The 8,252-nt window shown below is 42.3% G+C and overlaps 1 protein-coding gene and 2 pseudogenes across 1 annotated transcript in view; all 3 read left to right on the top strand.

The window, feature by feature from the left end:
- Positions 1–100: 100 nt before the first annotated feature.
- On the top strand, positions 101–6,782 carry LOC109465695 (annotated as a pseudogene).
- Positions 3,718–8,252, top strand: part of LOC109465692 (zinc finger protein 436-like) — a 9,094-nt gene continuing 4,559 nt past the window's right edge. Inside the window, exon 1 of the mRNA XM_019763074.1 lies at positions 3,718–3,774. The gene's annotated coding sequence lies outside the window, so the exon portion shown is untranslated. The remainder of the gene's footprint in view (positions 3,775–8,252) is intronic.
- Positions 7,511–8,252, top strand: part of LOC109465694 — a 3,305-nt pseudogene continuing 2,563 nt past the window's right edge.

Genomic DNA, 8,252 nt, shown 5'->3' on the forward strand with positions numbered 1-8,252 from the left:
TTTTGCTGGGACAATAGAGGTGAAAATTAGCTTTTTGTACACACAATAGATTTAGATATACTAGTATATAAATTTGAATACGTAAGCTTACAACCTATAAAACATTCTTAAATGGATGTTGGTCAGTCTTCAAACATTTATCAACTCTGAAATCTAATTCTTGGCCAGACGCGCCATACAAAATCTCTCCAAAGTCGTTGTTCAACCACCTGTTCAACCATGTTTTTTATTGTGTGTAAAATATATTAATAGAGCTATAAGACATTGATGGTATTCATGGTTGGTCGTCTTTATTGAGGAATTTTCTAACAGCTTTAAAGCTAGGTGTTTAATACATTTTCAAACTACTATAATGGCCATTTATGGAGCTTTCATTCAATTAGATTTAACAGTCTGCCTGCCGACACGCAACAGCCCCCATTGTATGCAGACAATCGTCTCTCTGATCTCAGTTTCAACAATACGATAAAACACGTTATATGCATGTTGTTGTCTTTATCGTTATTGTCCAACTGATTGTATCTTTATGTAACGATGTTGTCTGATTTCTCGTATGCAAGTCGGCACAAAATAATTTCCTTAGTTTCGTAATCAAGTAAACCCACCGGACCGGTTTTATCCACCCGCCCAGTCCCTATATAAAAGCGTCCCTGACTGCTCTGTTTCTGTCAGTACTGACTCTGCAGCCGTGAGGATCTGTGCCGTCGGGAAAACTTTGGAGAATCTTTGCATCTTGGTGAGTACTGAGTATGATTTTGTTTCCCGGTTTTTTCTTTTTGTTGTGACTACGGCCATGTAACACCGTGTTGTAGGTTGCATTGTAAACCTTACGGCGAAAAACATTTTTCGTGTCTACATTTCCGACTTACTTTTCATACCTGCCCATGCTAAAATGGCCAAATTTTTACTTTGATTATTAGCAAGACGTGTGCATAGACCCAGACCCAGTAACTTTTTAAAGTCCCATATGACAGAGAACTTGTCGTCCACATTTTGACTTCCTTTAACAATGTTTCCCTGCTCCTTTCCTGTCCTTTAAAAACTCATGCAAAGCATTCGCAACTTGTGTTGATTAACCAAAACAGTTGCAATGAAATTTACGCATTTGTCAGTGTGCATACAATATACGCGATTGTCAATTCCATTCATTTGACACATTGAATTGTACGTTATTCCTTTAGGATCAGCAGTTTGACCAACATGGCGACCAGAGCTGAATCTCAACAGAAACAAGAGAAAGTAGAGAGTGGAGGTGGAAAGCAGGATTCTCCGCGTACCCACAAGTGCGGCGAGTGTGGCAAGGAGTTTCGCTACCCGAGTGAGTTGAAGCGACACTTGCTAACTCATACAGGAGAGAAAGCTTACCGGTGTGAGGAATGTAACAAAGGCTTTAGTCTGCTGGGTAGTCTGCAGAAGCACATGCGGACTCACACTGGTGAGAAACCGTACCGTTGCGAGGAGTGCGGGAGGCAGTTCAGTGAGTTGGGAAGTCTGAAGAAGCACATACGGACTCACACTGGTGAGAAGCCCTACCGGTGTGAGGAGTGCGGCAAGCAGTTCAGCATAATGCGTAATCTGAAGATACACATGCGAACTCATACTGGGGAGAAGCCATACGCGTGTGGGGAGTGCAACAGACAGTTCAGCACTCAATGTGGTCTGAAGACTCATATGACGATCCACACGGGAGAGAAACTCTACAGATGTGAGGACTGCAGTCGGTCTTTTAGTACACTGTCACATCTAAAGATACACATGCGGACTCACACTGGGGAAAAACCGTACAGATGTGAACAGTGTGGCAGACAGTTCAGTGAGCGGTGTGCTCTGAAGAGACACATGCGGACTCACACTGGTGAGAAACCGTACATATGTGAGGAATGCAGCGGGCAGTTCAGTAGGCTGGCTCATCTGAAGAGACACATGCAGACTCACACTGGGGAGAAACCCTACGGGTGCGAGACATGCAGCAGGCAATTTAGTGACATGTCAAATCTAAAGATCCACATGCGGACTCACACATGAGAAAGTCCACACGTGTGAAAAAAGCACTGAAAGCTTTCGTTATTCCAGTAGTCTGAGCATGCTAGCTAGCCCACACTGGAGAAAGTCTGCCAATGTCGGTGTCAAGATTACATCATGTTGCATCATATTAGTCAATAGGGAAGGTCGTACATGTAGCTATTCGATGAATGGAGTGGGTCGTTTTCTGATTTCTATTTGACCCTTTTCCCACCAACGGGGTCCAATTGCTTGTTTTCTTTCAATACCGTATGCTCTACCTGACTGCACTGTAAAGTTAAGAATAACGAAAAGTTTAAATGATAGTCGTGCATGCATGCTTTATAGCCCGTAGATTTAGTTAAGAACTAGACCTAGTTGCGGAATGCAAGAGAGCACTTTACCGTCCGTTTTCGAGAGGTGATAGTGTCATCGCCCGTCTGTTGTTGTGCTTAGTTTTGTAATTAACATTGCTGTAAATGCACTAGCCCCTATAGTTTAGAATCAGTTGCAGCATGCATGTTTGTTGTGAATGCATTTAGATTTACATTTTGCGCACAGCTACAGCTACATTTTGCGCAATGCTAGCGTAGTAGTTAGATAATAGTTACATGGTAGGACATCGTTCCTTTAACGTCAATGTGCCATTGTCCGTCAGTTATAGAATTAGTCAACTACGTGTAGTTTTCTTTGTTTTAGTTTCTGTAAATATACTAGATCTTTAGCGTTTGGTTACAGTTGGAGCATGTTACTTATTAATGCATGAAAACGTTGTTTGTTTGTTTGTTTGTTATAGTGCAATTCTGTAAGCTAGAGGTAGCTTAGAGTTCGAGATTTGTCAACTTTTGCATCCCAGCGTCAACAATAAAGCGCGTCATGTGCCGTATTTATTTGTCACCCTCGTTATCTATGCTGTAGCCTTTTCCTTAAGGACGTTCTCTGACTCCTATTCAAATCAGCACGTGTAACATACTGCGTTCACCAAAAGTTGTCCTCTTTTCCTAATAAATAAGGGTGTTGCCTTCTATTCGAGTCATTTTAGATTTTTTATTTACTGGGACTATAGAGGGTGAAAATTAGTTTTTTTTGTACACACAATAGATTTAGATATACTAGTATATAGATTTGAATACGCAAGCTTACAACCTATAAACATTCTGAAATGGATGTTTTTCAGTCTTCAAGCATTTATCGAATTTAATTCTTGGTCAGACGCGCCAGACAAAATCTCTCTAAAGTTGCTGTTCAACCACCTGACGTGTTTTGTATTGTGTGTAAAATAGGTTAGAGCTACAAGGCATCGATCGTATTCATGGTTGACCGGCGTGATTAAGAAATTTACTAACAGCTTTAAAGCTAGGTGTTTGATACATTTCCAAACTACTAAAATGGCCATTTATGGACCTTTCATTGAATAAGATCTAACAGTCTGCCGACACGCAACAGCCCCCATTGTATGCAGACAGTCGTCACTTTGATCTCAGTTTCAACAATAAGATAAAACACGCAATATGCATGTTGTTGTCTTTATCGTTATTGTCCAACTGATTGTATCTTCATCTAATGATGTTGTCTGATTTGCCTTATGCTAATCGGCACATGAATATACTTTCCTTTCTTTCGTAATCAAGCAAAACCTACCGGACCGGTTTTATCCACCCACTCAGTCCCTATATAAACACGTCCCTGACTGCTCTGTTTCTGTCAGTACTGACTCTGCAGCCGTGAGGATCTGTGCCGTCGGGAAAAACTTTGGAGAATCTTTGCATCTTGGTGAGTACTGACTATGATTTTGTTCCCTTTTTTTCTTTTTGTTGTGACTACGGCCGTGTAACACCGTGTTGTAGGTTGCATTGTAAACCTTACGGCGAAAAACGTTTTTCGTGTCTACATTTCCGACTTACTTTTCATACCTGCCCATGCTAAAATGGCCAAATTTTTACTTTGATTATTAGCAAGACGTGTGCATAGAACCATACCCGGTAGCTTTTGTGAGTCCCATATGGCAGAGAACTTGTCGTCCACATTTTGACTTCCTTTTACAATGTTTCCCTGCTCCTTTCCTGTCCTTTAAAAACTCATGCAGAGCATTCGTAACTTGTTTAACCAAAACAGTTGCAATAAATTTACGCATTTGTCAGTGTGCATACAATATACGCGATTGTCAATTCCATTCATTTGACACATTGAATTGTACGTTATTCCTTTAGGATCAGCAGTTTGACCAACATGGCGACCAGAGCTGAATCTCACCTGAAACAAGAGAGTGGGGGTGGAGAGCAGGATTCTCCGCGTACCCACAAGTGCGGCGAGTGTGGCAAGGAGTTTCGCTACCTGAGTGAGTTGAAGCGACACTTGCTAACTCATACAGGAGAGAAAGCTTACCGGTGTGAGGAATGTAACAAATGCTTTGTCTGCTGAGTAATCTGAAGAGACACGTGCGGATTCACACTGGTGAGAAACCTTATCGGTGTGGGGAATGTAACAAAGGCTTTAGTCTGCTGGGTAGTCTGAAGAGACACGAGCGGACTCACACAGGTGAGCAACCGTACAGGTGTGAGGAATGTGGAAGGTGTTTTCTTGAGCTAGGTGCTCTAAAGAGGCACATTCGAACTCACACTGGTGAGAAACCGTACAGTTGTGAAGAGTGTAGCAAACAGTTCAGTGACCTGGGGAATCTAAAGAGACACATGCGGACTCACACAGGTGAGAAACCGTACAGGTGTGAGGAGTGCAGCCGGTCGTTTAGTACATTGTCAGATGTAAAGAGACACATGCGGAGTCACACAGGTGAGAAACCGTACAGATGTGAGGAGTGCAGCAAGCAATTTAGTGACCCAGGTAATCTGAAGAGACACTTGCGGACCCACACGGACGAGAAACCCTACAGATGTGAGTGCAGTAGGCAGTTCAGTGAGATGTGGCATCTGAAGGAGCATGTGCGTACTCACACTGGTGAAAAACCGTACAGATGTGAGAAGTGCAGTCGGTCGTTTAGTACATTGTCAGATCTAAAGAGACACGTGCGCACTCACACAGGCGAGAAACGGTACAGATGTGAGGAATGCAGCAAGCAGTTTAGTGAGCGGGGTAGTCTGAGAAAACACGTGCAGATTCATACAGGTGAGAAATCGTACAGGTGTGAGGAATGTGGAAAGTGTTTTCGTGGACTAGGTGATCTAAAGAGGCACATTAGAACTCACACTGGTGAGAAACCGTACAGTTGTGAAGAGTGTAGCAAACAGTTCAGTGACCTGGGGAATCTAAAGAGACACATGCGGACTCACACAGGTGAGAAACCGTACAGGTGTGATGAGTGCAGCCGGTCGTTTAGTACATTGTCAGATGTAAAGAGACACATGCGGACTCACACTGGTGAGAAACCGTACAGATGTGAGAAGTGCAGCAGACAGTTCACAGCACGGAGAAGTTTAAACAGACACATGCAGACTCACAGAGCGCAGAAACCGTGCATGTGTTAAAAAGCAACAAAAACTTTCGTAAGAGTGCCAACTCACACTCCGGCGAAAGACTGTCAGTGTCTTTGTAACGGTTACTGAGTGGCGATGCTTTAAATGTCCTGACTGTTTGATCTACATGTAGTAATGTACTCTCTACATGACTCTACTGTGGAGTTATAGCGCAATAGAGGTGATTTTATATAACGATTGATGGATGCTTCGTAGCCTGTTGATAGAGCTAGAAGTCATGTGCAAAATGTAATGCTATAGTAGTTAGACAATAGTTACATGACAGGACACCGTTCATTTAACGTCAATGTGTCACTGTCCGTCTGTTATAGAACTTAGTCGACTACATGTAGTTTTCTTGTTATAGTATCTGTAAATACACTAGATATTTAGCGTTTAGTTACAGTTGGAGCATGTTATTTATTAATTCATGAAAATGTTGTTTGTTTTACTGCAATTCTGTAAGGTAGAGGTAGCTTACCGTAGAGGTAGAAACCGTACAAGTGTGAGGAGTGCAGTCGGTCGTTTAGTATACTGTCAAATCTAAAGAGACACATGTACATACGGACTCACACAGGTGAGAAACGTTACAGATGTGAGGAATGCAGTAAGCAGTTCAGCGACCCGCGAAGTCTGAAGAGACACATGCGAACTCACACTGGTGAGAAACCGTACACGTGTGAGGCGTGCAGCAGACAGTTTAGTCACCTGGATAATCTGAAGAAACACATGCGGACTCACACTGGTGAGAAACCTCACAGATGTGAGGAATGCAGCAAGCAGTTCAGCAGGCTGGATAATCTAAGGACTCACATGCGGACTCACACTGGTGCAACAGTACATGTGTGAGGAGTGCGGCGTGTGTTTTGTTGGACCGATTGATCTAAAGAGACACATGCGGCCTATTAAGGGTCCCATTTGAACACACACCGGCGAAAGCATGCCAGTGTCTTCGCCAGCAAGCAGTTTAGTCAGCTGGCAAATCTAAAGAAGCACATGCGGTCTCACACAAGAGAAATCGAACACGTGTGAAAATGCAACTAAAAGAACGATTTTACATGACGATCGACGCATGCCCTGTATATATACTAGTAGTCTGTTTAGAACTAGAAGTACAATGCAGTGTGCAGTATGTAGAGTGCAGTATTTCGACACTCTGTAAACAAGTTTTCTTCTTGTCTCGATCACTATCATTGTATGCTCCGTAGTAGCGTTATTAGATCTAGAAGTGCTTCAAGTAGAGTGTAAAATACGAATGTGGAGTGTTTGGACAATGGTGGCAGAGATTCACGTGGTAAGAAACCGTTCGTCTGTCAATTACTAGTTGTCTCCGGTTAACCGGTTGTTTTAGGTACTATTGTGTGGTATGATTGGAGTCAGTAGTGAGGTTTGTAGATCAATTTTAGCAATGTGACCGTAGCTCTTATTTACTGTTTTCTTTCAGTAGTGTACTCTCTACATGACTAAATGGTAAAATAAACAATGCATGCTCCCTAGCCTGTTGGTTAGAACTAGAAGTCGTGTGTAAAATGCGACTGTGGACTGTTTAGACAATAGTGACAGAGTTACACGGTAAGAGACCGTTAGTTTGACATCAAGGCGCATGGTCCGTCTGTTATAGCACTTAGGTAACTTTTTTTATTATTTACTTTTAACTAAGCACACAACACTAGATCCTTAGAATCTAGCTTAGTTAGCAGCATATATGGTAGTTCTAGATGCACTAGTTGGTAAATATTGTTTCTTCTTAACTGTTGTGTAAGATACATAATGAAGCTGTTAGAGATTGGTTAACTTTCGGCATCTCAATTTCTCCAATAAATAAAAAAAGGAAAGAGTTGTCTTCTTTATTGACATTGTCTTCTTTATTGATATTTTTCTTGATGTTGTGTAAATTGCCCCTATGCAAATCAGCGCATGTAACATGAAACAATAAATTCAGACACGTAATACTAGTAATACGTAGTATGTTGTTGTTTCATTGATCACCAACTTTATTGTAAGTCTCCAACTCGGTCTTTTTTTCCTACGAATGATGTTGTCTGATTCTTTCCTATGCAAATCAGCATGGTGCTTTCCTTTGTGTCATAATCAAGAAAAAAACCACCGGACCGGTTTTATCCACCCACCAAGTCCCTATATAAACGTGTCCCTGACTACTCTGTTTCTGTCAGTACTGACTCTGCAGCCGTGAGGATCTGTGTCGCCGTGAAAACATCGCGCAGTCCTTTGGACCGTCAGTGCATCTTGGTAAGTGCTGACTATTATTTTCTTTTTCTGTTCTTACTTGCTACCAGTACTGCCATGTGGCACCTTGTTGTAGGCTACATTTTAAATCAACCGACGAAGGTTTGTGTGCTTGGAGGACAGTTTGCCGGGGCGCTACGCTCCTAGGAGCGTGCGGACATGAGTGAGTGAGTGAGTGAGTGACGAAGGTTTTGTGTTAGGTGCATCATATAACGAGTGTGGTGCATATATCTTATTATGGTATTGGGTAAGTTTGAATTTTTCTCTAGTGTAGCTGCTTTGTACGGTACTACAGTGGTTTACCCTTGTAGGATATGCCGTGTTCTGAATATGCTATGCTAGGTTTTAGGGTATAGAATTTTCTTCTTACACAACCAGTAAGGTTCTCACCTGCTTACGTTTCGATGTCTATCAGACACCTTCCTCAGAGCTTCTGACTGGAGTTCTGCAACTCGCCGCTATTTAACGCCAATGTAGGTGGCGCGTTTGCGGCGAGAATGCAATCCCAAACGTGGCTGAGCTTGTATCCCCCGT

The sequence above is a fragment of the Branchiostoma belcheri genome, unplaced genomic scaffold (assembly GCF_001625305.1).
Source record: "Branchiostoma belcheri isolate BF01 breed outbred unplaced genomic scaffold, Haploidv18h27 scaffold156, whole genome shotgun sequence".
Lineage (NCBI taxonomy): Eukaryota > Metazoa > Chordata > Leptocardii > Amphioxiformes > Branchiostomatidae > Branchiostoma > Branchiostoma belcheri.